The sequence below is a fragment of the Leopardus geoffroyi genome, chromosome A2 (genome assembly GCF_018350155.1).
Source record: "Leopardus geoffroyi isolate Oge1 chromosome A2, O.geoffroyi_Oge1_pat1.0, whole genome shotgun sequence".
In the NCBI taxonomy this organism is placed as follows: Eukaryota; Metazoa; Chordata; class Mammalia; order Carnivora; family Felidae; genus Leopardus; species Leopardus geoffroyi.
In genome coordinates, this window is record NC_059331.1 from 52,941,388 (window position 1) to 52,969,188 (window position 27,801).

Sequence of the window (27,801 nt, forward strand, 5' to 3'; positions counted from 1 at the left end):
TCCTGATACTAATGCTAGGAAAGCCTTACAACAATCTTGGGTCCTATAAGGAACCCAGGCGCAGTTATAATCCTCATTTTTTGTTCGTGATAACTAATTTTACATACTCCTTAATCCTCACGGCCATATGATGTGAGTAGGTGTGTTATCTTCCTCACTTTACAGATGAGGAAACTGAGGCAGAAAGTGGTGAAGTGACTTGCCTGAGCTTACACTCATTGAATGGCAGAGCCAGGGTTCAAGATGTGGGGGTTCGGCTCTGGCGCACATGCTCTGATCGCTCCGTCATGCTGTTCTCACTGCAGTGAGCACGAGTGTGGGGCATTTCAGTTGTAAATACTCTCTCCCATTGTCTTCATCAACCACAAAGTAAAATGTGTATTTACACTACACATTCCCCATGTCTCCTGGCCAGAAACAGACACAGTATCTTGGTTTTACATCTTTGTTCATATTTTAGGCCTTGATCTTACAGTAAGCATCTGTCTCACTTGGGAAGTTGAAGCCTTACTAGGTTACCTGCAAGTGTTTTCCAAGGCTGTGAGCGTGGCCCAGCGGCTGTGTAGGAAAGTGTTGGAGTGAGGAAGGATTTAGGAATACCTCTCTTCTTCCACTCAAGGCTGAGTGGGGATTTGGTTGCCAGGCATTTTTTCCTGGTCCCCTAATGCCCCCACACTGTGGCTGGTGAGAGAGATCCTTCCCTCTTGTTGCCACCATGTAGTTAGCTAAAAATGAAGAAGTCATTTCTAATTATTGCCACAGCAGGCAGCATCATGGGGAATGGCCAGGTGCAAAGGGAATGATACTTTTTTCGGAGAAGAGTCAGGATCCAACTCCTGCTGAGAACCTCAGATATAAATTGAGGATCACTCTGGTATGAGGGAATGCACAGAGGCAGGGTAAGTACCAGTGAGAAGTGTCTTGTAGTCTTGGGGAACCTCAGGCCCCCACTGCCTTTGCTTCAGGCTGAATAAGCACCCTGCTTAACAGCCTCTGCCTCCATCAAGCCCATTTCACATTGCCCATCTGGGCTAATTATAAGCAGTAGCATTAGCAGAAGTAATATTTTGTGTTTTACACTGTACAAAGTGGTTTAACTCGCACTGTCTCATTTGATCTTCATGGCAAAACTATGAAGCAGGTGATATCCACATTTTACAGATGAAGAGGTCCAGAGTATAGTGCCAGAGATGGCACTTGTATCAAAGTCAGGAGACTTCCTACTGTACCTCAGGAGCGCATGAGGACTTAGGGAAGTCTGTGTGTCCTTTTGGGGGTGGGGGTGAAGGTAGCAGTAATTGCTAACCTCTAAGATGCATCAGAATCACTGGGGGTGTGGGGGCGGGGGGGGGGGGGGGGCTGCGGGGAGGGAGGCTTAAAAACTAAAGATGCATGGATCTTACCTGAGATGTAACACAAGGAAATCACCAAGTCTAGGCACCCAGCATATGAATTTTAGAAAATCTCCACAGTCAGTTCTAATGTACACCCAAGGTTGAAAAACACTTGTACTCAGAGTTCTTCTGAATGTACTGGAATAGTCTGATGAAGCCTCCTATCCATCAAGGTAAATAGCTGTTCCCTTAGGGAAAAGAAATCTTAAGATTTGGTCCCTGATCTCCAGGAGTTTCTAATCTGGTTGGTATAAGACATGTATACAGGTAAAGAGAGAGCACAGTGGCCCCGGTCTACCAGCATCTAAGACCTGGGTAGTCAGAGTATCAGAGCAGTCCACAAGAGACGCAGGGGGAGGACACAGAAGAAAGGTTTGGGTCAGTGAGATGATCAATTTGGCCAGAGCAAAGCGTTCACGTGAGCGAGATGTAGGAGATGAAGCTTCTCAGACAGAAGTCATATCGTACAGGGTTTTCTCTGCCAGCCTGAAGAACTACAGATTAGCCCTCAACAGCACATGCATTTGGGGGGGCGTTTAAAGCAGAATATAATCAGACATGTTTTACAAACAGTCCCCGTTTTAATGATGAAGAAATAAATAGATGAGGGTAATTATTTCAGACCCCGTGCTTCCTTGGTGGAACAGATCTGGGTAGTGACTCTCACTCAAGATTTTGTTCTGATGATCGCAACCAGCCCTCTTTGTCAGTGCGGAGGGATACAGCGCACGCAAGTCGTCTTCCATTCCAGCTCCCGGTATTCTTTGTTGTCGGTGAAGTCTGTTAGAGTTTTCGTACAACCTGCAATGTTTTTTCATCCCCGTTGTCTTCACTTTCTCCTTGCTTTCCCCACTCTCAGATAATGACACTTTTAATTTGGCATTGTAGAATGGATATTGTTTGGGGACCACGTTCATACAGGTTGAGGCTGTGCTGTCCCTGACAGCTGTCCCTGACAGCTATACCCAAATGGCTGCTCTGTGCTTGAGACCCTGCACACAAACTTACTTAATTTCCGTAAGAATTTAGTAAGACCCAGATACTGAGGCTCAGCAAAATTCAGTAAACTTACCCAGAGTCACACGGCTAAGAAGGTGCTGAGCTGGGATTTGAACCCACGTCGAGCAGACCACCTCTGCTGCCCCCTCTCCCCCCACCCCCCCGCCCAATTCTCTTCTGCTAAGCATGCTGCTTTACCATGACGGGCACCCATGGTTACAATGCCTTTTCTGCCAGTATTCTAGTAGAGAACTAGCATGCCTGAAATCTACTGCCTTCCTCTTGTTTGTTCATTCACTAAACAAGTTGAAGTGCTATATCCACGTCCCTCACTGGGACCTTTCGAGGATTAAAGAGATACAATCCCCCTAAGCATTTTGGCTTACAACTCAGCAGGAAGTACCTGCTGAACAGGAGCCCTTATGGCCACTACTCCTGGCTGCTGTGCCTGGCACCATCCCAGATGGGCTGGAGAAACAGACGTGAGGAAGTCGTGTCCCTGCCCGGGAAGAGCTCAAGCCCAGCGGAAGAAACGGCCCCCAAACAAATAACACACATATAGTGAAAGCAGGACCTCAGCAAAGACTGCACCTCTGAGCCTGCCTTCTTGCCTCACAGAGGAAATTACAATGACCTGACAAGCATGGTTCTGGAAACTACTGTGGGTCCGGCCCTCAGCTTGTCAGGATGTCAGCATTGTGTTTCAGATGTGGCTCCTCCCTATTTAAAAAGTCGCTATTTGGTAGGATCCCTCACTCTCCTCTGCCTCACATCTCATTCACCCCTGAGAACGAGGCATAGTCAGCTTCGAGTCCTCTCCAGGGGACTAATACCCTGCAAACACTCGAGCGTTTCCTAGCACGAAGGCTGCCATGTTAGCATAACTCCAGGTAGCTATTGTTTCAGGCCACACGTGGGGATTTGAGAGGAAGAATAGTGGAATGGACAGCTATAGATCATCATGTTCACTGTTGTCTTTTTGGTAACATGGGGATGACGGTAAAAATGTCTGCCTAACGGAGGTGTTGGAGGGATCACCCCGACACACCATCAGTCATGACACAATAGGTGTAATGCACTTGGGATCTGTAAAGCACTAGCAGAAGTTAGTTGCCGTTAGTAAGGATGAGGTAGGAAGGCCAGGAACCCATGAAACAGCTGAATGGACAAGAATGCCTCTGTTCACACCATGTGCTGACAAAGTACTAATGGAAATCAGAGTGGCTGGCACCAGCCTGGGAAAGGGTGGCTGAGAACAGCATCACAGATGTGGTGACTCAACCCCGGAGACTATGGGCATGCTGTCAGGGAGAGGAACAGGCACACATTCTAGGTGGGAGGAAAGGCACACAGAGTAGCGGGATAGTGAGAAGGAGCAAGCCGCCTAAGGGGCAGTGGAGACCCTCTAATGCGAGACTCCACACCCAAACAATCTCTGTCTAATCTGCTGCCAGGGCCTGCCAGGGGATCGGCTTTGCATGGCCCTCCCAGGAAGCTTTGTGGGGAATTTTCCATGTGCTTAATGATTCTAGATTGCTTGCTGCTGACAACAGGAACGGAGTAGGTAAATGTTTGAGTGCTACTGGTATTGTACTAACCCTTTATGTCCTTGGTCTTCACCGTGACCACGTGAGGTAGCTACCATTGTTATCCTCATTGTATAGAAAGGGACACTGAGGGGCACAGAGTTTATGTGACTTGCCCCCAGGTCATTAGCTAATAAGTGGCCAAGCCAGAGTTCCCCTGCACAGCTGTCCATCTCCACAGCACGAGCCCTTAACCTAGCAGTACAAGGTTCGTCTTGAGAGGAGGAGACTTTTATGCCTCCCAAGCCCATTCACTTCCTTTTATCTACTTCTGTTTGAGACCTTCCCCGATGAAGAATTGAACCATAGCAGAGACGGCAAATCTTTTTGGTGGAGTGTCAGGGAACCCTAACATCCTAAAGCCAGGAGTCGAGTATCTTTGGAACTTGCCACCCTTTTGTGTGTTGGCTACTCTCCTAACTACAGGTGGGTTTGCAGTAATTTGGAATGTGACCCTGTGCTAGGAGACACTAAGGAATTCCTGAATAAACTCAGGGCTTGCTAATCAAAGAGGAGCTAAGAGCCTCACACAGTTCACAGCTCTGCAGGTCGGTCAAGTGAATCAGCAGGGGTGGGCAAGGCCACGATACACCTCTTCTGTGAAGTGTCTGCACAGGGCTGGGAGGGGCTTGGAACAGAAGCAGTCATGCCCCAAGGCAACAGACATGATATTAATGGAATTTAGACTAAATTCTGTCAAAATGGTCCACCCAATTTTAAAAGTATTTGCTGGCCAGTTCCAAGGGACTGAATAACGAATTCAAACAAACCTCAACCTTCAGACCAGCCTATTGAATGCTCACTGTGTATCCTCTCCTCTGAGCCTGACATGTCCGCATTCAAGCACGGCCACGTCAGTCAGTGGCAGGGCTGCCGGGAGATGTGGGCAGGCGGTGAGCATCCGCGCTGCTTTGATTTAGTGTTTGAAAGCTGCTTTTCACAAGCTAATAGACAGCTCTGGATCTAGAATCAAACAGAGCGGAGTTCAAGTCCCAGCCAGCCACCCACCAGCCATATGGTGTCAAGCCACTTGCTGTTCCTCTCTCCACCTTGTTTCCCCACCTGTAAAATGGACATATTGAGACCTCTTAGGGCTTTGTCAGAGGGGCTGATGAAATTGTGTGATCACACTTTGTAAAGTACCTGGTAAATGTGGTGATGTAATTTTGTGTCATATAGGATAGGAAATGCTTCCTCCGGTCCTTGTAACACCCAACGCACATCCCTCTTGAGAACATCCCCAAAGTGTAAGGATCGACCTGAAATCATGATGACGGTTTTGTAAATGGTTTGTGAATGTTTGGCCTGTAAACTAAACTTAGTACCTTTCCCTCCTCATTTTTTGCGGAGGGCTGTGGGGGAGGGAGGGGATGTTCAATTCTGTTAAAATGATCTTCCAAAAATTCTTACCCAACAGTGATTTTACCCTCTATCCTGGTGACCCATTACATGCAAGGCATATCCATGTAGCTTGTCCCTAGGCCTAAAGAGAGCAGCGGGGAGAATGCTTTTTAATTTGTACCGTATGCAAGACTCGTTCCCAATCTACCTTTTGGCAGAGGTGAAGTACTCCAAAGTGTTTGATTTAGAGTAATGGGGAAATCTGCCCTGCCTGTCCTCTGGGAGTCCTAAATGTTGATTTGCCTTTGGGAGGGCAGGGGTTTTGGTGAAACCTGATTTACTGCATTACCCTGGTACTGATTTCCTTTCGCATACTCTAAAGGAAGTGCTCTGGTAATATTGGCAGCGGTTTTAAAATGTCGGTTCTGGAAATGAAACTGCACCTTGTGATGTTAGAATAATTATACCACACTCAATCTCTGATTTCAGCCAACACAACAGTTGCTAAATCCAGCTAACATGGAAAAACTGGACAAGAAGGGGAAAATTCAACCAAACCCGTGGCAAGGGATGGAGAAGGGGGCCTTGGTCAGACACACAATCTTGTATTTCCATTTGTCTGTTGCTAACTGGAATACCTGGTGGCCCCCCGGCCCAGGCCCCCACCCCTTTGTTTTCTGTAGCCCTAAGCTCTGCATGTTGACACTGGCTGTGGGAACTCTTATGATTGAGCTGAAAGAACTGCTTTTATCATTTCAAGTATGCAGCCCCGGGGCTAAAACAGGCAAAACAGTTGGTAAAAGTCTCTGTTCAAAAGCAGTCTGAAACATCCTCTGTTTTTCTCACCTGAGTGTCCCCATCAAAAGGAACCCCCACACCTCTCCACAATTCAGTGTGCCATACCTCTCTCTGATTGTCTGTCTGGCAGGCTCCCCCAGGTTAGCTGACTGACCCAGTTAACTGGCTCCCCTGGGTTAACTGTGGTTTAGTTAAGCTGAATTTGAAGAGCGGAAGATGAAGGCAGGCATTTCCTCCCAGCTACTGACAGGGCAGCCCATTCCGCTGCTGGAAATCTGCATTGGAAAGCTGAAAAATGGGATTTGGGGTTTCCCTGACTGTGGCCTGTTAGAGAAACAGAAAAGTGTCCATGTATAAAATGGTGGCAGCTGGTACACATTTCTCAAGAAAGCAGAAGTGTTCTAATAATGAACATATAGTCTGTTTTTAATGCTATTAATAAATACCACGCATTCTGAGTCTATAGCAGAACCCCCATTATCCTGTCATCTTCCAGGTGAGGGGCCGTAAGAACACAACTCTTTATCAGTGAGCAGATGCTTAAAATGACACAGCAACAAACCCACATATTCTGTGTTGTCCCCAGCTGCTTCAGGATTTAGGATGGGACTTAAGGACATTTATCTTAGTGTGCTCAAATCCCACATTAGCTATTTCCCGAGGAGTAGAAGAAAGTGTCCCTCCTCTTTGCTCTGAGTGATTGACTTTATGCATAAGAGATTTGCAGTAAATCCTCGGTAGGGTTTTTTACTGTCTTGCCCTGGTGTTTGATAGGTACTCACTTGTTAGTTGATTGAGCATCTTTAATGTATCCAGTACAAATATCTAGTTATAGACCTTTTTTTTTTTGTTTGTTTGCTTTTTTAAATCAAAGGACCAGGAACTGAGAAACTTTGTAGCCTTTATTTTCTCATACAAAACAGATTCACCTGTCTCACAAGATGATTTTGAGGATCTAAAATGTTACTGTGCTGGTTGACTAGACTCGTTGAAAGGCACAACTGTTTGTCCCTACTTATAGAATGTCTCTACCTCAAATTTATGGATGTTCACACCAAACAGTTCTCCAGTCCTCTACAGACACTGCCTGCATGTCCTGCAATTTAATTTGATTCTGACACTGTCTACCTGGAGGTGGTATCAGATCCCACAGGTTAAGAGCTCACAGTCTCACAGGACTACCCACCCCCCCACCCCCCCACCCCCCCCACTTAAGATGCCACTTGCGGGGCACCTGGGTGGCTCAGTTGGTTCAGCGTCCGACTTCAGCTCAGGTCATGATCTCATGGTTTGTGGGTTCGAGCTCCAGGTTGGCCTCTGTGCTGACGGCTCGGAGCCTGGAGCCTGCTTCGGATCTGTATCTTCCTCTCACTCTGCCCCTCCCCTGCTCACACTCTGTTTCTCTCTCTCTCTCTCTCTCTCTCTCTCTCTCTCTCTCTCTCTCTCTCAAAAGTAAATAGACATTAAAAAAAATTTAATTTTGAAAAAAAGATGGCACTTGCTCGTAGTAGGTCCCCAGGTTTCCTGCAGCCTCTGTCTCACCTGACTACAAATGAGGGATTCCCGCTACCGCCTGCTCAGATTCAGTGATTTGCTAAGAGCAACACATAGAACTCAGGAGAACAGTTTACTTACCAGTTTCCGGTTCGTTATAAAAAGATACAACTCAGGAACGGCCAGATAAAAGAGATGCCATAGGCAAGGTATGAGGGAAGAAGGGGTGTGGAGTGTCCATGTCCTCTGCCACCTTCTCCCCACCTCCCTGTGTTCAACCCGGAAGCTCTCCAAACTCCATCCTTCGGGGGATTTTGATGAAGGATTCATCATGTAGGCATGATTGATTGATAACTAAATCTCCAGCTCCTCTCCCCTCCCCCAAGGGTGGTAGGTGGGGTTAAGAGTTCCAGGCTTCTAACGTGACTGGGTCTTTCTGGGGACCAGCTGCCATCCTGAAGCCATCCAGGAGCCCACCAAGACTCACCTCATTAGAACAAAAAATGCTCCTGTCACCCGGAATTCCAAAGGTTTTAGGAGCTCTGGCCAGGAGCCACAGACAAAGACCAAAATACATATATCTTTTTGTTGGTGGTGATGTTTATCCATATTTATCCATTTGTTTATGTGTTAAATGTTCACTGAATCATTCCTTTGCTGACTAGGTACTGAGGACACAGAGGAAAGAAAATTCTTGCCTTCAGGGAGTTTTTAGCCTGATCATCTCACTCATGTGTTTCCTTCTTTTATTAAGCAGTCTACTTTTATCCTCCAGAACTATTTTCTTCTTTAGATTCCCCAAAACTTTCTAGGGCAAGCAACTTTCTCCATGAAGCTTTCCCAGACCAAGTGAGGCTCTGTATTTCAATTTCTCCAACATAAAATAAAGCCCAAAGGGACCTAACTATATTTCCAAAGGTTCTCACAGGGTTAAAGCAGAATTAAAAAAAAAAAAGGTTTTATACCTTTAGGAAAAATTTACCAAGTGGGTGACATTTTACTGTCAGTTCTAAGATGTGTTTGCCTGGAGAAATTCTTGTTTTGTTTTGTCTTTTGGTTTATTTATTGTTTTTTAGTACCAGCTTTATTGAGATATAATTCACAATCATATAATTTACCCACCTGAAGTATACATTTGAACAGTTTTTAGTATTTTTACAGACTTGTGCAAACATCACCACAATCAATTTTAGAACATTTTCATCACCCCGAAAAGAAATGCCATTTCTTTTGGCAGCCACTCAACTCGTCTTTGCTTTATCAGTGCATTTCTTAGTATACACAATAATATTGCACTCAGTAAACTGTAAAATGCTATGCTGATATAGATGTGATGATTGCTGCTCTGTTTTTCAAATTTACAGGCAGGGTATGAGATTCTGTAACCTTGGGCGGTAACCTTCCCTCAGAAATCCTTGCCATGGTAGAATTTTGACTTTGTTTTTAAATTGCCAGCTTCTAAACAAGGAGATTGTCAATAATGCCTCTGATTCCTTCTGTTACATTTTTCAAATTGGTTATTATTGATATATAAGCAGAACTATTGTTGTACATTGCCTATGTGTCCAAAAACATTGTTGACTTACCTCATTAGTTTTCATAGTTTGTTTGAAAACCCTTTTATTTTTATTTATTAACTTTTAAGGATTTTATTTGTAACTAACCTCTACATCCAACATGGGGCTCAAACTCACTACCCTGAGATCAAGAGTCGCACGCTCCATTGACCGAGCCACCCGGGTGCCTCTGAAAATCCTTTTAGATTTTCCATGTAGACTGTCATATCTTTTTTCAGTTAACAATAGTTTGGGCTCTTCTTATCCAATTCGTATACACCCTTGCTTTTTCTTATTTTGTTTCATTAGCTAAGGCTAATCCAAAATATGTTGAATCAAAGTACTAATAGCAGATTCCTTGAATGTTCCTTGAACTGTTCCTGACTTTACTGACAGTGCTTCTAAAGTTTTAACATTTTCATGATATTCATTGTAGATTTTATTAGATTAAGGAATCTTCCTTTGTTACGGATTTGATATTTTGCTAAAATTGTGAGAGAATGTTATCTTCTCCTGATCTATTAAGATGTTTAAATTTTTTATCCTTTTATAAAAATGAGTAGAATGGTATATATTAAGATACTATATATATATATATATAATTTTTGTTTGTTTGTTTGTTTAATGTTGAACTATCTTTGCATTCCTGAGATACTATCATTCTCCTCTACCTGTCCCCAAATGATTATCTCCTATAGTTAAGAATATACATTCCTGGGAACTCCTGGGTTATCAGTGACACTGGATTATTTTTCATATTATGCAAATGCCTCACAACATTTATCAGTGTGTATCAGGATCGGGTGGGAAGGAACACAGGCATTGTAAGCCTGTGCTTGTAGGCACATTTGTATAGACCCCAAAGACTTTGAGAAGCAAACATATCAAAGTTTGAGAAACTTGTATCCTAGAAAAGACTTTAACTGCATTGGAAACAGTATACTACCTTCCTACTTTAAGATTTATTACCCTTATCTATGCAGAAATTCAACAGGGACCTGATTTGGTATTTATCCTGTTTCCATGCCTATTGGTTTGAATCATTAAATCTTCCCCACTTTGCCTGCTGCTTGAAGGTCACCCATGCAGTCATTTCTGTTTCACTTGTGGACTTGCTATCACCTTTGCATTTGGGGGACCACGGGAGTCTATGCAGCAAAGAAAATAAACACATGAATGAAGTAAGGTTCTGTTTGCCATTCTAGTTTCACAAGAGAAGGTTTTCTATACTAAACCCTGTTTTCAGCCCACAAGAATGTTGAGTCCATTTCAACCAGCATCTATTGAGCTGCTATTGTTAAATCAGCAAGCGTCAGCCCCTGCTCAAGTGTCCAGGTATATCAAAGTCACAATGGCACACACCTTACAGAAGTATAAATCCTCTCTCCTGCCTTCAGAGGGCTTAGAGTCAGTCATTTATTATCACTGCGAGACAGATGGCCATGTACCTTTTTTGTGCCATTCACCATCAGAGACCTCAAGAAGACTACAGTACGAAAGGCTGGTCTCTGACATCACAGTCTAATAACATCATGTCCATAGGAGGGACAATGCAAAGTATACCTAGAAAATGTAAAGTAACAAAAATGCAAATGAATACATTTTAAAGATCTGATTGGCTTTATCGAATGATTCATGAATTGGGCAGACTCCCGTCTAGCAATAGAAAGGAACTTCATTAAATTGCAGCAAAGGAGAGGTTCTTAAAGGCAGAGAGGGAACAGAAAAAAAAAGGAAATTATTAGGAAAGAATGCATTGTTTCAGGCAAGGATGCCCTCTTAAGGAGAACCAAAGGGGTCTCTCAGCAGATTACCTCCTCATGCTGATTAAAAGTCACATTTAGGAGAAAGTTGTAACTGCACTTGGGTTGGGTAATAGGTCTTGGTTTGCTGAAGTGCGGCTTCGTGCAGGTGACTCCATTTCAGATCTGTTATTTCTTTTTAACAAAAGTTAAAAGTTGGGATGCCTGGGTGGCTCAGTCGGTTAAGCGTCCAACATCGGCTCGGTCATGATCTCGCGGTTCATGGGTTCGAGCCCCGTTTCGGGCTCTGTGCTGACAGCTCAGAGCCTGGATCCTGCTTCTGTTTCTGTGTCTCCCTCTCTCTCTGCCCCTCCCCCATTCACGCTCTGTCTCTCTCTGCCTTTCAAAAAGGAATAAATTAAAAAAAAATTTTTTTTTTAAATTAAAAGCAACATTACAAGAGTAAGGTCACAATTGAAGGACACAAGGGAAGTCATAAATAGAATGTTGTTGAACTCCCATAACTACATAAGCAGTCGGGTTGTCAGTGGGGCCAACAAAGGTGGGAGAAGGCTTTCTGCAAAAGGGATAGGAGTTGCAAACGTGGGCCTGGGGGGACGTTTTGGTGAGAAAAATATTGCCTGGAAAGCATGGTTGACAGCAAGGGATGGTACATGCAGGTGACAGCAGGAACCGTCCAGTGTAGCTAGATAAGAGGGCACATGAAAGGGGTGGAAGGAAGGACTAGGAGTTAAGAGCCCAAGGGTCACGTTCTGGGACAGTCAAAAGCCAGCCTGGGTTTGATTCTCCCCCTGAAGGCGCTGAGGCACATATGGCTCTGTGACATTGTCACCTGCAGGCACTGGTTCTCTCCCCTGCTCTTTGCCCTGTTCTTACCCTCACACTCCTCACTGAGGAGAGAGGAGGAGCCTACAGCCTTTCTCTCACACTCACTCCTTTTTAATTTGAAAGCAGTGGAGCAGGTGCGTCACTGGCATTTGTGGCCATGCCTCTCGCTCTGGCTGGAGGGTGTCGGGTTAGAGGCAGGCGTACAGACTGCATGACCCACGCAGAGCGAGCCGGTGCAGAGGCATTGCAACATCCTCCCCACCTCAGCAGACATGACTAAACAAACCGTCTGCTTTGAACAATTAATCCATTTGTCAGAGCAGCTCACAGGGCGAGTGAGGCCTTGCAAGCGGTGACACGTTCTCCACAGCAACAGTCCTGGGTGTGTGTCTGCAGACACTTCCTTCTGTTGAGAGTGTTGCCAGCCCATGTTGAACACGCTAAGATAAACTTTGAAGGAAGTGCAGCCCTTTGAATGTAAAGAGCCATGGTGACCTGGGCTATGCCTTGGCCCACAAGTTGCTTCCCGAACTCCTTTGGTTGGTTTTCTGAGAAACTTGGATGCTGAAGTGGGAAGTGATGGTTTGCTTTAGCTGAAACAGAAATGCAAGAAAAATCCAAATTCTTTCCAACCAGTACCCAACCTGGACCTCATCATGAAATGTGCCCCCTCCTTTGCCTTCCCGACTCCTCCCTCGGCTGGTGACCTTCATTTAGCCATGATCTTTCTCTCTCCAATTCTCTGTACTCGTTTGCTTTATTCTTTAAAATGAGGACTGCCTTCCTCCCTGTGGTGACCAGGTGACTGTCCCCTCCCCATAGGAGTGTGTAATAAGGTAGAGCCAGCTTCACCTCCCTCAGCCCAGTGGTCTCAGTTAATAAGTTACAGAGTCGAGACTAAAATCCACTTGTCCCAATCCAGGCCTGGCACCCAGGGGAGGGAGGGGGGGGAGCAGGGACTGTGCATGGTCCTCAGCCAATGCTAGGGTCCTGGGGGAAGCGGGGAGCAAGAGTGTGAGGGTGGGGACCTACCGTCCTAGCCACAAGCTGGAGAGGTGGGAGGACCTGGGGACAGAAGGGGACTTCACCGTCACTTCATGCTTGGCAGTTACTTACCTCTCAGCCTCTATGTAAACCTGCCTGGGGAGGCAAACACCTTACCCCCAGGGACACCCCACTCCCTTGCACCAAGCCTTTGCCAGATGGCACTAAGAGCGTCACCCTTTTGTAATCATCCTTAAACCCAAGGAACAGTCAAATAAATGGTGTACAACTCTGTGTGTCAGCTTTCACCCTGACTGCATAGCATTTTGCTTCTTAAATAGCTAAAAGCAGGCCTAATAATAATAGTCGTAACAGCACCTAACATTTATTGAGTGCCTGTTGTATGCCAAGCAGTGTTCTAAGTAAACACTTTGCTGGCATCCAATTCCATCAATCAGTTTTAATTTAATCATCAATTCTAATTATTTGATTTTCCCCAGAAGCATTGTTTGGAAAGTGACAACTTGTTAAGACTTAGAAATGAAAAGATTGTATTTCATGCCGACAGACAGCCGAGTCCGTCCCTAAGCCTCTGGTGCTTGGCAGTGTGCAGGCCTGCAGACACTGGTTGGGGGTCAGTGTTGCCATGAGGGTGCTTGAGATTCAAAATGGTGAGAAGAGAATTTGTAGGATGTGGCTTATTCTTTAATTCCTTCATTGCACAAGCATTTGTTGAGGCTGACTTATGATTTATGCATGGTTTATAATTTATTGAGCAGTTACTGGCTCTAAGTGAGATTCTGCAGGCACAAAGCTTAGGCGCAGCCCCTGGCCTGGAGCGCATCATCTGCAATTAGCAAACCAGAGGTGCCCTGTGCTGGCCACCCAAGAGAGGAGGAGGGCAGAGGGCTGGGTCTGGAAGGGTGAGTCGGAGGTACCAAGAAGGGAGATGGAACAGGTGGTTGAGAACACAGGCCTCTCTCCCCAAGTCACCAATCGCACCATCTCCCTATAGGGTGACAGTGGACGTAGGTAACATAGGAGTGGTGTTTACCACAGTATCCAGCAAGCTGGAAAAATGAGCTTTGTTGTTAATAGAGTAAAAGGGCTCTGACAGAGGCCCTGAGTTTTATTCATTTGTCTGTATGCCATCCCCTAGCCTACCAGCTGGGTACCCAAGTGCTAAGCTGGAGGGTTTCCCAGGAGGGTGGAGAAGAGGAGCACGCCCCAGCCTGAGAGAGGAGGGCTGGAGGAAGGACCCCAAGACAGGAACAGCCTGAAGGGGTGCCTTTGTGCAGAGCAGAGAGGGAGGGTGCCGGCTCAGGGCTCTGTACCCCAGGAGTCCCTGACCTCATGCCCCCCTCCCCCCAGTGCCACCTGGGGGCATGGTCTGCCTGGAGTAGTCTCTTCCCCCAGCCCCACTCTTCCAGCCCCTTTCATCATCATGGTGCATGTGCATTTAAACTCAGCAGGACCTATGCCAATGAAAACAAAGAAAATGATCTCTTAGCGGTTATTTATATTGTAAACCTTCTCTGGAGTGACTTTTTTCCTAGTTCAGCTTGCAATAATTTATTAAGAAAGATAAAGTGATTTTTAAGTGTGATTTTAAAGAGCTAGGACCATCCACGATCTTGCTCTGTGTTATTTTTCTGCTTGGGTTTGATGTTTCCAGCGTGAACTTTGATTTACCTCCTTCTCAGGGTAGTTTGGAGCCGCTGAGAGAAGTCCCGTTCTGTGAAAATAGTCACCCATTACAGAAATACATTGAAGCAGAAACTCTTTTCTGAAAAGACTGAAAACTGTCATTAAAAAACTGCTTTCTGAGAAGAGAGAAAAGATGGGAAGGAATACTGATTCTTTAAGGATTTTAGTTCTTGAAGCCACGGCTGTTCATTTGTTCTTTGTTAACCAAAGCGCAGCCTTCTGAACTTAGTGCCTGCTGATTATCAACAACAATAAAAAGAGAAAAACGAAAGAAACTAAAAGCAGGAAACACTGAATTGCTTATAAGGTGGATTTTTTTTAAATGTGTTTATGAAGAAATTGAACTCCCCTTCTTTTCTGCTCTTAAAACTTTAAGCTCTTTCAAAGTTTTGGCAATTTTTAAAAACTTGCAGTGCATCTTCAGGCCCAGGTTTCCCACTATCAGAAATGTGTAGCCACAAAGGAAGACTCTAGAATTATGGTACCTGTGAACGGTCTGGGCTGGAAACGTACTGACCAGAGGGAAGCCTCAGGCTGGGGCCCTGGGACTCAATGCCTCTTCCTCCCTCCTGGTGAGAAGCTGCATGTCTGTCCAGTTTGCGTGGCTGTCTCCCACCGCCAGGCCCCGTGCCATCTTCACCTGTAGCTGAGGATGTTCAATCTGAACGAAAAAGGAACTTGGGATCCTAACAACGCGTAGTGAAAAGCTTCTAGAGTCTTAACACCACGCCCTTCTGTTGTAAGTCGGACTTTACCAATTCTGTGGCAGCGGGCAGATGTTCTGCACCAGCATCTATATTTAGGTGTGGGCATGAGATTGCCAACGTAAAGAAAGGCATGGTTGGTGTCACCTCAGCATGCTTTTTGTCTTGGAACAGAGGCCCTGTGTTGCCCTGGGGGTTAAGCGCTCTCAAGGAGGAGAAGGCCTCTGCCCAAAGCCCAGGCAATTTGGAAGGCAACAGAGCCCTTCCTGAATGACTGTCCTTCATGCTGGGTGGCTACGTGCTGCCAGGCAGGGACTGGACACTGTGGTTCCTATTTGCTGTCCTGTCCTTAAGGGAGCCGCTGCACACTCTTTGTTAGCAGCCTGGCAGTCACACCCTGAATGACCCAGCCATGCCCGGTAGATCGTCGTCTCTCAAAAGCCAGTGTTCTTCAACCCACAGAGGGGAGCTGCTCTCTCCTGGCTCGGTCTTCTGTGTTGTGGAGCACCTGGGGGATGGAGCCCCAGTCACTGCTTGCCATCACATACCTGGCTGCCTTGGGACCTCCTTAGTGTCCCTCACATCCCACAGTGGCTCAGCTCAAGCAACCTCACTGTAGATTCAGTAGGCTTTAGCCACCTGGCAGCCCAGATGCTTTTCCCAGTTTGGGACTCCTACCCCAAAAGTCTCCTGTGCCTATCCTTTCCTTACTTCCTGACAGGGGCCTCCATTCCAGCTGGCCTTCAGTCCTCTTCCTGAACCTCCTCACCCAGTGTCTTTGTTTCCTTGTATTGTCTAACTCTCCTACCAGTTGACACCCTCATTCACTTTCACCTGCTCCAGGAAGCCTTCTGTAAAGGGCAGAATGATTTCGTCCTTGGATACCTTGCTTAGAGGCCTCCCTCTTGGCCATGCTGGCATTCCTTCTGGAATGTTCCATCCTTCGAGTTCTAGAATGAGACCATCCCATGCAGAGCCTCAGCTTAGTTTCCAGCCCTATGTTTCCTCTAGCTAGGACCACTCCCCTGGGCTCATCTATCAGAAACCTTGTCTAATGTTATCCAAGGTGTGCCTTATCTTTTTCTGGGCAGACTGAAGGCTGCCTGGGATGGGGGCATCCTCTGTTAGTCCTTTTTGTGTCCCTAGTTAACACCTACCACAGTGCCCATGGCCCTAGCATGGAACCCCAACTTGTATCAGCCTGAAAGTCTCCTGCATCAGCCCCTCCCAGAGCAGGTAGAAGAGCATGTGCATAACAAGAGGAGGTTCACAGCAAGCCTCCTTTCACAGGCTTGGGGAGGAGATGATGGGACTTCATCGGCTTGCTGGGGGGCCCTCTGAGATGATGGCTGTAAACCCAGCGGGAGGACCAGCCGTTTGGGTGGATATGGCATTTGAGGTCCAGGCTTCCTCAGAGGAGGGTTGGGACCTCTCAGTTTTCAAATATCCAGGTCCAGGCTCTTTGGCACAGAGGTTGGGGGAGCCCAGGATGATGCCAGGCTCTGGCTTCTGGAAGAGCAGTGGAGTGTGCTCTGCCATGCCTTCTAGAGCCCTTTGGAACTCTCCGGGACCCAGGGCTCCCACTGGCCTTGTACCCCCACTCTCCTGGTAAGACACATCAGTGCTTTTTGACCCCACTGAAAATGAACCCCAAAATTTACCTTACCTTCAGAGGGGCAAAAAGCAGTTCCATATGGGATGGACAGAGCCCCCTGCCAAACCACTGTCAGGCCTGGCCTCAGGCTGGGCCTCCATTCACAGGTTCAGGATGGGGCTTCACACCTGGCCAGTGGAGATAAGAGATTTCCCTTCTCCACTTAGCAGGTTAGGGCCAGCCAAGCCAGTAGGGGGAGTTTGGAAGGGCTGCCCCAGGGCCCACGGGAGCAGGACTGGGGCGGAACTGAGAGGCTTCAGTGGGTTTGAAATAGCTCATTTGGGACAAATTAGGTAGCAAAAGAAACGTCTTTAAAGACTGTTCTTAGTGAGGGTAGCCCTCAGCTGGCCCACTCAGCCCCTCCCCCTGTGGGCTCCAGGAAGCGTGCCCGCCCTGTTCCATCAGCAGCAACCATCATCACGGACTCCTTTTGTTCCGTCCTGCCCAGGGAGCCTAGGTTTCAGGATAGGTCAGTGCCTTCCCAGGACCTTCGCAGGAACTACAGAGGAAGAAAGCCAAAACTTCCTTTTCCCAAGCAAAGTGCAGAGTTTCACGCACACCTAGGGAGGATGTTTGTGTTCCTTTGAGGTCACTGCCCTTGTTTTCAGAGTAAACTTTTGTGTGAGTGCACTCCAAAAGGGGGAGTCCGTGGAGAGGGGACGCTCTCGCCTCTGTTTCCACAGGCGTGCACCTAGCCTGAGCCTGAGGTCCTGACCCAGGAGAGCCAAGGACCACCCTGGTAGACCTAAGCTCTGCTTATGACCTTGCTTAGGCCATGTACCCTCTCTGGGCCTCGGTTTCCCCTTCTGTAACAGTGGGGACTAAACACATGTAAGATCATTTCTAGCTCTGACATTTTAGGATTCTGATCATAAGTATTTATGAAAATGTTGATCATCCCTCCAAAATACACTTCAGATATGCACACTGCTCTCCATTTCTCCTGGCACTGACCATGATCCTGTCACTGCAGTGGTATAGAATAAGCTCAGACTCTTTACCAAGGACTCTCTGATGACAGATTTGCCATGCGTCTGCCTGGGGCTTTTCCCGCCCGGACTGCAGGAACTGCTGTCAGCCTTGGGGCAAGCCACGCCCTCTCCTGCCTGCTTCTCTCGTACCTGCTATTCTGTCCACCAAAAAGCCGCCCTCCCTCCGCCCTTAATGGGCTGACTCCTTCCCATCTTTCAGATCTCGGCTTAAATGTCACCTCCTAGAGGCCCGACTCAAAATCCCGGTCTATAGTAATGTTTCTCTGTTATTCTACCTCTCACTCCGTGTTTATTTTCCGTCACGGTCCGTAAATGTCTTGAAGCCATTTTCTTGGGTCTGGCGGTATGTTAGTCTCTTGTTTGCCTGCACTAGAATGTGGGCTTCACACAAGTGGGGACCTCCAAGAGTGAGGGCTTTCCTTATCAGTCCCCATCACTACTGAACACCCAGAGCCTCGCACAGTGCCTGCTACACAGCAGGTGTTCCATAAATGTTTGTTAAATGGACGCACGGTTGAATGGATGGATACCGCTCCATAAAGAGCTCCCGTTTTTTCTCCTGACTGCTCAGGCCCCATTTTCCCTCTACGATCTGGATGTAGCAAAAGGGAGATTATAAAGCAAACCAAATGTCTGTTGTGAAGCCGTTAGTAGCTGAGCCGTGTTTTTACTCCCCACTCTGCTGTTTGTTCCCGCAGCCTCTGCACAGTTGGACCAGATTCCGCCAGTGTGATTTCCTAAGGGTTAGTGTTTTCCAGTCATTATTTTATTTACCCTTGGTGACCTTTGTGAGGTCGATGATAGAGGCCAGGTCTCGGAGATTAAGTAACCTTGCCTGAGATCGCAGAGCTAGTAAGTGGTAGAGCCTTGCCCCAGGTCCGGTGCTGTTTCCTTCACGCCCCATGCCACCGAGCCAAGCTGTGGCCCTGAACATGGCAGGAGCCCAGGAATGGTGGAGCCAGAGCCGGCATTGTGTGTGACTTCAGGTGGCCTTTATTGTCCACCTAGCTAGGAGAAACTTGCAGCCCAGTTCTGGCATCCCTGAGTGTCAGGGGAACCTGAGGTAAGGTCTTGGGATTTCTAGAGACCTGTTGTCATAGAGAGCATGGGGGTTGTGTTAGGGTTAGTGATAAAGCCTAGGGGATGGGCTGGGTGATGCTGGCCCCTCAGCAGTAACCTGTCAGCTGCTTGAGGAAGGCCTTTCTGAAGGCCAGCACAGAGCCTGCCCTTCAAAGAATAGTTCTCTTGGTAGGACATCCACATGGAACCTCAAAATAGGCCTATTTGCCAGAAGCTGCAGTGGAGAAGAGAACACAAGGCATGCAACCAGAAAGACCTGGGTTTGAACCTCAGCTCCGCTATATACAAGCTATGTGAACCTGGCCAAGGCATCTGCCCTCTCTGTTTTAATATGATGCAGAGTCAATACTTCCTAATTCTTGTGCCTGAGTGAGTGCGTGAAGAAATCACATCTAAGATGCCCTCATCCTGAAGGGACAACAGAAAAGAGGAAATAGCTTCGTGTTATTTTTGACAGAAAAGAGGAAATAGCTTTGTGTTATTTTCAGCATGAAAAACTTTAATTGGGCTATATATGAAATGGATTACTCACAACTTAGAAGAGCTTATCAATAAATATTAATGATAGGAACAGAGATTCATTTCTTCAGGTTGTAAAGTTGTGTGCTCACTGATATGAAACAAATAACAGTACACACTCCTGTCTCTACCCTGTCAGCCACTATTTGAGCACTTTGTATTCCCTTTAATTGTCACAACAGCCCCATAAGGAAGATACAGTTTGGGCTTTGTTTTTCAGATGAGAAAAATGGAGGCACGGAGAGATTAAGAAAGTTGCCCAAGGTCACACAGCCAGCAAGTAAATGGCAGAGCAGGGACATAGTCCGGGAAGTCTGACTTCAGAGTCTGAGAAGCTCTTAGCTCCTGGGCTACGTGATTTGGTGTTGTTTGGTGACCAAAGGGGAGTTCCATGCAGGACGCAGGGTGAGAGGAGGACCATTTAGCTGAAGAAGTATGGGAACCCTGGATCATAATGATTCTGTTCTGCCTAAAACGATTGGACATGAGACTTCTAGATAAAATGTTTGGGAGCCAGTGTTGGTAAGAAAAGGGTAGAAATGGGGTCTGTCTTTAGGATTGCCCACCCTCTGCCATTTTAGAAAGGACAGTATTCCTCTTTTATACTTTTGGAAACTATTATAATTATGTGTTTCTGTTCTGTGAACTCTCCCTTTTAGCTATGTTTCTTTTTTTGCTGAATATTTTTTTTTTGCTGAATTTTTAAAAGATCAGATTTATTGAGGTGTAATTCACGAATGTAAATGTGTACATTTCTATGAGTTTTGACAAACTTACACATCTGTGTATAACCACCACCACAAGCAAAATAGGGACAATTTCTATCACCCCAAAAGGTAAAACTTTGCTTGAGGCCCTATATAGTCAGATCACACCCAGCCCCAGACAACCAAGGGTCTGCTTTCCATCATTACAGATTCCATTTGTATTTTCCAAGGTTCTGTACAAATGGAACTATATTTTGTGTTTTTTTTCTTTTTTACTTTTTAAATTTATTTTTGTCAAGACATAATTCACATACAACCTTGTGTAAGTTTAAGGTATCCAGTGTTGATCTGATACTTTTATATATGGCAGCATGATTGCCAGATTACCACGTTAGTGTTGGCTAATCCCTCTACCAAGTTACAGTTACTTCTTTTCTGTGGTGGGAAAAATTAAGATCTAGTCTCATAGCAGCCTTGATGTATATAATAAAGTGTTGTTGACTCTAATCACTCTGCTGTGCATTAGATCTCTAGACTTATTCATCTACTGGTGGCCAGTTTGTACCCTTAAACCACATTTCCCGAATTTTCTCACCACCATCCCTAGCTCGTGGTAACCACCATTCTATTCTCTGTTTATGAGTTCACCTCTTTTAGATTCCACATATCCTTGGTATCGTACAGTGTTTGTATTTCTCTGATTTATCTCACTTAGAGTAATGCCCTCAAGGACCATCCATGTTGTCACAAATGGCACGATTTCCTTTTTCTCATGGCTGAATAATAATTCGATTGTGTTTATATAACACATCTTCTTTATCCATTCATCTGTTGACGGACACTTAGATTGTTTCCATAGCTTGGCTATCGTGAATGATATCACAGGGAACATGGGGGTGGGTGCATCAGTCTCTTTGATGTCATGTTTTCATGCCCTTTGGATATATACCCAGGAGTGGAATTGCTGGATCATATAGTGGTCCTATTTTTAATTTTTAAAGGAGTCTTCCTACTGTTTTCCATAGTGGCTGAACCAGTTCCCACCAGCAGTGTAGAAGGATTCCCTTTTCTCTACATCCTCACCAAAACTTCTCTTACCTTCCTGACAATAGTTGTCCTAACAGGTGTGAGGTGATATCTCACTCCAATTTGCATTTACCTTATGGTTAGTGATACTGAACACACTTTCATGGACCCGTTAACCATTTAGGTGTTTTCTTTGGAAAAATGTCTACTTAGTTCCTCTGTCCATTTTGTCATCAGATTGTTTATTTTCTTTTTTTGTTATTGAGTTGTATGAGTTCTTTATGTATTTTGGATATTAACCTCTTAACTTATACATGGTTTGCAGACATTTTCTCCCATTCCATAGGTTACCTTTTCATTTTATGGGTGGTGGTGGTGGTGGTTATTGTGTTTTGGTGGGTTTGCCTTGCAGAAGCTTTCTGGTTCTACTTGTTGAATTTTGCTTTTGCCACTTTTGTGCTTTTCGTGTAGTGTCTAAAAAAATCATTGCCGGAATGCCTGGGTGGCTCAGTTGGTTAAGCGTCTGACTTCAGCTCAGATCATGATCTCACGGTTTGTAGGTTTGAGCCCTGCATCAGGCTCTGTGCTGACAGCTCAGAGCCTGGAGGCTGCTTTGGATTCTGTGTCCCTCTCTCTCTGCCTGCCTCTCTCTCTCTCTCTCTCTCTCTCTCTCTCAAAAATAAATAAAAACATTAAAAAATGTTTAAAAAATCATTGCCAAGACCAGCATCAAGGAGCTTCTTTCCTATGTTTTCTCGCAGGAGTTTTACAGTGGGAGGTCTTGTGTTTAAGTCTTTAATCCACTTCAAGTTAAGTTTTGTGAGCAGTGTCACATAGGGGTCCAGCTTCATTGTTTTGCATGTGATGATCTAGTTCTCTCAGCACTGTTTGTTGAAGAGACTTCCCTTTCCCCACTAAGTGTTCTTTTTTTTTTTTTTTATGTTTACTTATTTTTGAGAGAGAGAGAGAGAGAGCGAGCGAGCGCCCAAGCTGGGGAGGGGCAGAGAGAGAGATGAAGGCACAGAATCTGAAGCAGGCTCTATGCTTAGCTGTCAGCACAGAGCCCAATGTGGGGCTCGGACTCATGAGCTGTGAGATCATGACCTGAGCTGAAGTCGGATGCCCAACCAACTGAGCCCCCCAGGCACCCCTCTCCACTAAGTGTTGTTGACACCCTTGGCAAAAATCAGTTGACTGTAAAAAATGGGGGTTTATTCCTGGGTTCGCAGTTCTATTCTGTTGGTCTAGGTCTCTCTTTTTATGCCAGTACCATACTGGTTTAATTACTATAGATTTGCAATATAATTTGAGGTCAGGAAGCATGGTGTTGGGACACCTGCTGGCTCAGTAGAAGAGCATTCAGCTCTTGACCTCAGGGTCAAGTCCCACATTGGATGTAGAGGTTATTTAAATAAATAAAACTAAAAACAAACAAACAAACAAAACAAACACAGGAGGCTTGATCTTTCCAGCTCTGTTCTTCTTTCTCAGGATTGCTTTGACTGTTTGGGGTCTTTTGTGGTTCCATATACATTTTTTGGATTATTTTTTTGAATCCCATGTTAAGTCCTATTTTGTCTGGCTTCTTTGGGCCAGCATATTGTTGAGATCCGTCCCTGTTGTTGTGTCTCAGTAGTTGGTCCCTTTTTACTGCCGAACAGTATCCTATTTTACGAATATATCAAATTGTTCCTTCACTCATTTACTGATGAGTATTTGGATTGTTTCCACTTTGGGACTGTCGTAAATGAAGCTCCAGTGTGTGTTTACGTACAAGTCTTTGTGTGGAAACGTACTCTCATTTCTTTTAAGCGATTTCCTAGGACTGGAATTGCTGCGTTTAAATGGAAGTATACGTTTGATCTCTTAAGAAACTATCAAACTGGTTTGTAAAGTAGCTGCACCGCTTGCTGTTGCCGCCACTAACATCTGAGAGTTCTGGTTGCTCTGCCTCCTGGTCAGAATGTAGGGCCCGGCGGTCTTCCCTTGTCGCTGGGTGGCTGGGTATATGGTGGTAGCCTGTGGTTTTGATGGCAGTCCTCTGGTGACAGTGGATGCCTGCCATCTGTGTGTCTTCTTTTCGTGACGTCTCTTTCAAACCTTTTGCCACAGTTTCCGTGGGGGTTATTTACCTCATTATTGGGTTGCAAGAATTCTTTATATTTTCCAGACGTAGGTCCTTTTTCCGATACACGCACTGCATATATTTTCTCCATATCTTTGGCTTGCCTTTTCATTTTCTTAATGTCTTTAAGAACGAAAAAGTTCTGATTATTTAACAAAGTCGAGTTTATTCATTTTTTTATGGTTCATACTTGTAGTATCTTAAGAATTCTTTGCCTGCCCCAGAGTCTCATTAATTTTTTTATGTTTTTTTTTTTTTACAAGTCTTATACTTTGAGCTTTTACATATACTTCCATGTTTCATTTCAAGTTAATTTCTGTATATCGCTTGAAGTAAGCATTGAGGTTTGTTTTTCTCCATATGGATATCTAATTATGCCTGCATCATTTGTTGAAAAGACTCTCTTTTCCTTAGTGAATTACTGTGGCACCTTTGTTGAAAGTCAGTCGACCCCATATACGTGTGGGTCTACTTCTGCCTCTCTCCTCTTCTCTGTCTTTATTTCAGTGTCTCACCGTCTGATTCCTGCAGCTTTATACATAAGGTCAGGGGCCGGTGTCTGTGTCATCCCATGATCTCTGCTGGTGGCACCCAGAGGCAGCACCCTCAGGGCTCCATGCAAGGATACCAAACATTGTCTTGAATGTCTGCCAGGGACTGAATCAGGGCCCTCTCGTGATATTCCAGGTCACCCGCCTTTGCATTATTTAAAGTTTCAAAATTCTCTCTTACCAAGTGAAGTCTCTGTATGTTTATATCCCTCACCTCACTCTAGAGCTCTCAGCCCTCCCGCTTTTCTCCTTTCCCTTCTCCCTCTCTCCAGTATTGACCCCAGAAGGCCTTTGAGGTAGAGAACAAAGATGCCAAAGTGTCCGCCTTTTTACAGGGGGCACTTTTCAGAAAGTTTTCTAAGGCACTGAAAAGAAGAACTACATAATGGAAACCATTTTGCAGCCTCCAGCACGGCCATTTATCTCAATAACCATTTCATTTAAAATGTGGGCCAAACATATAAATCATATCTTGAAAGAAAGTATGTTGGTGCCACAGAAATTGCCCTGTATTCTTACCACCTAATTTGAAAAATGTGTTTTGAAGCTGAGAAGAAAGCAAACAAGCCTGGGGCCCGGCTGCCCTTCTCCTACACGTCCCCTTCCTTCCCTCTGTCCCCAAAATAAATCCACACTACTCCCCAAAGTAAGTAGAGAAGCTGAAGCACGTAACACACACCCTGTTGTTAGTCCTTCTCTGGGACTGCCGCTGCTATTTTGGAGCCTTCGCCTTTGAATGTCGCTTGGTAATGAGGAGTTGAGAGCCCAAAACCCAGGCTGCTCCCCACGGTCCTTGGACTCGACTGACCCCTCTCAGGCCTCAGTCGCACCCTCGTCCTTAGGCAACAAACACTTGTTAGAGCACTCAGATACTGGTGCTCGTTTAAGGACAGGTCCAGAGGGAGGGTGCTAAATATAGCAGGGTCCCAAGGCCCATTTCCAGACTAATCAAATGGGGAGACACTGGGCAGCCTGTGCTGGGGGCTGGGAATTCCAGGGTCCGAGTCCATGGTCAAAATGGCGGCATCTCCACCCAGGCCCAAGGTTTCTTATTTTGCTTCTTGCCACTTCGTGGGAGGGAGAGCAGAAAGTAACAGTGGGATGCCTCTGCCCCGTGGGAGGCTGGGCACTTCCGTAGCCGGTGCACTGGCTCCCAGGGTCCGCACGGGGTGGCAGCACCCTCACCCCCACCCAGCTCCATACCACGTCGTCTTCTGATCCCAAAAGAGGCATGTGAGCGTCAGAGAAAAACCTAAAATAAAGAATAAAATTGGCACCCATGACCCCACCCCTTGGAGGTTATTGTTCGGTTTTGCTTTTTCCTTCTAGGTTTTTTTGTAACCATGGGTGTAAGTGACTGGAGCACAAGGTTTTGTTTTCTCTTTTAACGTATACGTTTCTGACAGTTTTCTTGTATCATTGGAACTTGCTTGAAAACATGTTAATTGCCTGCCCAGTACTCATCCTGTACGTAGGCCAAGCTCTCCCGCTCAGTCTCCCCTGGTGTGACGACAGGGATCCCGGTTTCTCTCTTCTGCCCCAAGGGATGGCTTGAGACTCCTGTCCTCCATGAGACATACCTTTTCCCTCTGCATCCTTCTGTTCTGGCCTTGGAGACCCACTCAGCCCCTGGTGGGAAGGTGGAAACAATCAGCCCTTCCTTAGGTGGATGGTCACGGAGCCTCCCTGCCACCCACTGGGTATTGTCACCTGAGGTCTGTGCCTCCCCAGATGGAGGGGAGCCACAACCTTGACCTGTTTTTCCTCCCACTGGCCTACTAGCTGCTCTTGGCAGCCTGTTCTCTGCTGCTTTCCTCCTGCGCTTCAAGATGACCACCTTCCGGGCATCCCTCCCCAGAGCGTCCTGTCCCCTGTCTTGGTGTTTCAGGTGTAAGCTGTGTTTTCTCAGTACCCGGGCCAGTGAACTTCGGAACTGCTGAGTGCCTCCCCAGCACTTCTGAGTGCGGGCCAGGTGTGTTGGCCTGTCTTTTTGTCTGGATCTAGGTTTTGAAATAGGAGACCACTTTTTCAGACTCCCTCTTGTCATTCGCAGCCCAGAGCATCTCTGCTGGGGGAGCCGTGGGGGAGGATTGGGGACAGAGGCCCCTCGAAGGTAGCGTGCAAGCCGCATGTGTGCACAGGCCCGGGCCGCGCCTCCTCTCTCGATGTGTCTTTGATCAGTTGTGCAGCCAGACAGAGGCATCTTTCCCACCCCACTGCAGGGGGAGAGGCACCCCATCCTGCCGCCAGCATGAAACATTTCCTTTCTCCTTTGTCTTCCCTCACCATTGGCTCACCAGCGTGCTTTGTATAACTCATTATTTGCATCTTACCAGCTGACTTAGCCACAACTTTTTCTTTCTAGTAAAACCTTAACCTTGTTCGGGACCCCCTGGAGCAATGGGTCATAGGGCAGCGCACACTGGCGCCCTGCATTGGCAACAGTGGGGGTGGAAATGGGGAAGGCTGGTGACGTCTCCACCAGAGGACTCTTGTGCTAGAAGTTGCCCCAAGAGTTTTAGCTACCTCCCAGCCTCTTCCCTTCTGCAGCCCTCAGCTGCCTGGTATCTGAGAGGCTGCTGAGTTTGGGGCTGGGTTTTCCACGAGAAGAAGGGCTGGGTCATAATCCCTCTCTCAAATTAGGTGCCCAGGAGAGGCTAGGCTGGAGGAGGTAGTGAATGTTTAGGGCCCAAAGTTGGAAGAGCAAGCAGGCATCTGGAAAAAGGAAGGTACCAGAGCAGTCATGTATAAGAAAAATTGCAGAGCCCTGGGGATGGGATGGGGAAGGAATCGTTTCATCTCCACTGAAGGAGGGTGGAAAGGGTATGTGGATGGAGTGTGAGCAAGGGACCCTGGGTGCTGGTGACAGACAGGGCACCTAGAAGTCCCCTGCAGGGTGTGGGTGTTCGATCACCAGGGTGGCCCTAGCCATCTCCTCCACACTTCCTGGTGCAGACTCTGCCCTTTCTCTTCTCTCTTGTTCGTCCCTTATGGCCATCACCTGCTTATACCAGCAGGCCTAGCCAGTTCACATCAGCTACCCTTGCCTTAGTAGAAAGGCAGAAGGATCTGGAAGTTTTCAGATCCCATGGTACAGACATGGATGCTGGGGCACACAGGCTGTCCTCTCGCATTCTGGACTTACTGTCACTTCTGAGTTGGCCCTCATCCCCATGGTGTGGTGTGAGCTCCAGGTGGGAATCTGGGAACTGGGAAGTCAGAACCTGGTCCTTTACCCAGTGGCACCTCAGGTGGCCCTCCCCAGGCCCACACTGCAGGAGTAGACCTGGGTTGGTCATGGTCACAGGATAGCCTGAAAGGCCCACCATCTAGGGAGGCTCCCCTCCTACTACATACAGAGCATCCTGCACTGGGGCCCTTAGAATCTAGAAGCCAGAAATGGCCACCACTGTGCATTGCCTTGGCCTGGTTTGGGACCTGATGGTGGGGCCCAGGAAGGACAATAAGGGTCTCTGTGGTCCGGAGCCTGGGCCTCCCTTGGAAAGGTGGCTCTGCTGCCTGCTTACTCCGTGGGCTCCTTGCCCTACCCGCAGCCTTGCCCTACTATCCTTTGGGGTTTGGAGGGCAGGGATTGACTTGTTGGAGTCCCCAGCAACCATCTAGCCTGAGGAACACTTATCTTTACCGTTTGATTCTTGGGTATTACGTTCGCACCAAAAGTCCCTCTTTCCTTTCTCCACTGTGGTATCATATACAGAGCAGAAGGTTCCAAATCACTGTTCATTCAAAGGCTGTGTATGGGGCCAGACTCTGTGCCAGAGCTGGAGGCACAGCATTGAACTCAGTCTGAGCCCAACCCTCAGGTGGTTCACATTCCCAGAGGGAGTCAGGCAGATGCACAGACTAGGATGTAGTGACAGATTCTGGTAGGGGCGCCGGAGGAACCAAATGGGCTGTTTGCACCAAAGAATGAGGGAAGGCTGTTTCAGATGGGTGACCAGGGAAGACACCAGCAGCCATATGCAGGCAGGA

At 46.6% G+C, this 27,801-nt stretch overlaps 1 protein-coding gene and 1 long non-coding RNA gene across 4 annotated transcripts in view; one reads left to right on the plus strand and one right to left on the minus strand.

The window, feature by feature from the left end:
- ATG7 (autophagy related 7) overlaps window positions 1-27,801 on the plus strand; it is a 247,225-nt gene that overhangs the window by 209,243 nt on the left and 10,181 nt on the right. The gene's annotated exons all lie outside the window — the stretch shown is intronic.
- Window positions 14,300-18,038, minus strand: LOC123605986. The gene is made up of 2 exons (XR_006716039.1): window positions 14,968-18,038; window positions 14,300-14,478 (listed from the first exon to the last, which is right to left on the minus strand). It is a non-coding gene; the product is annotated as an uncharacterized LOC123605986 (long non-coding RNA).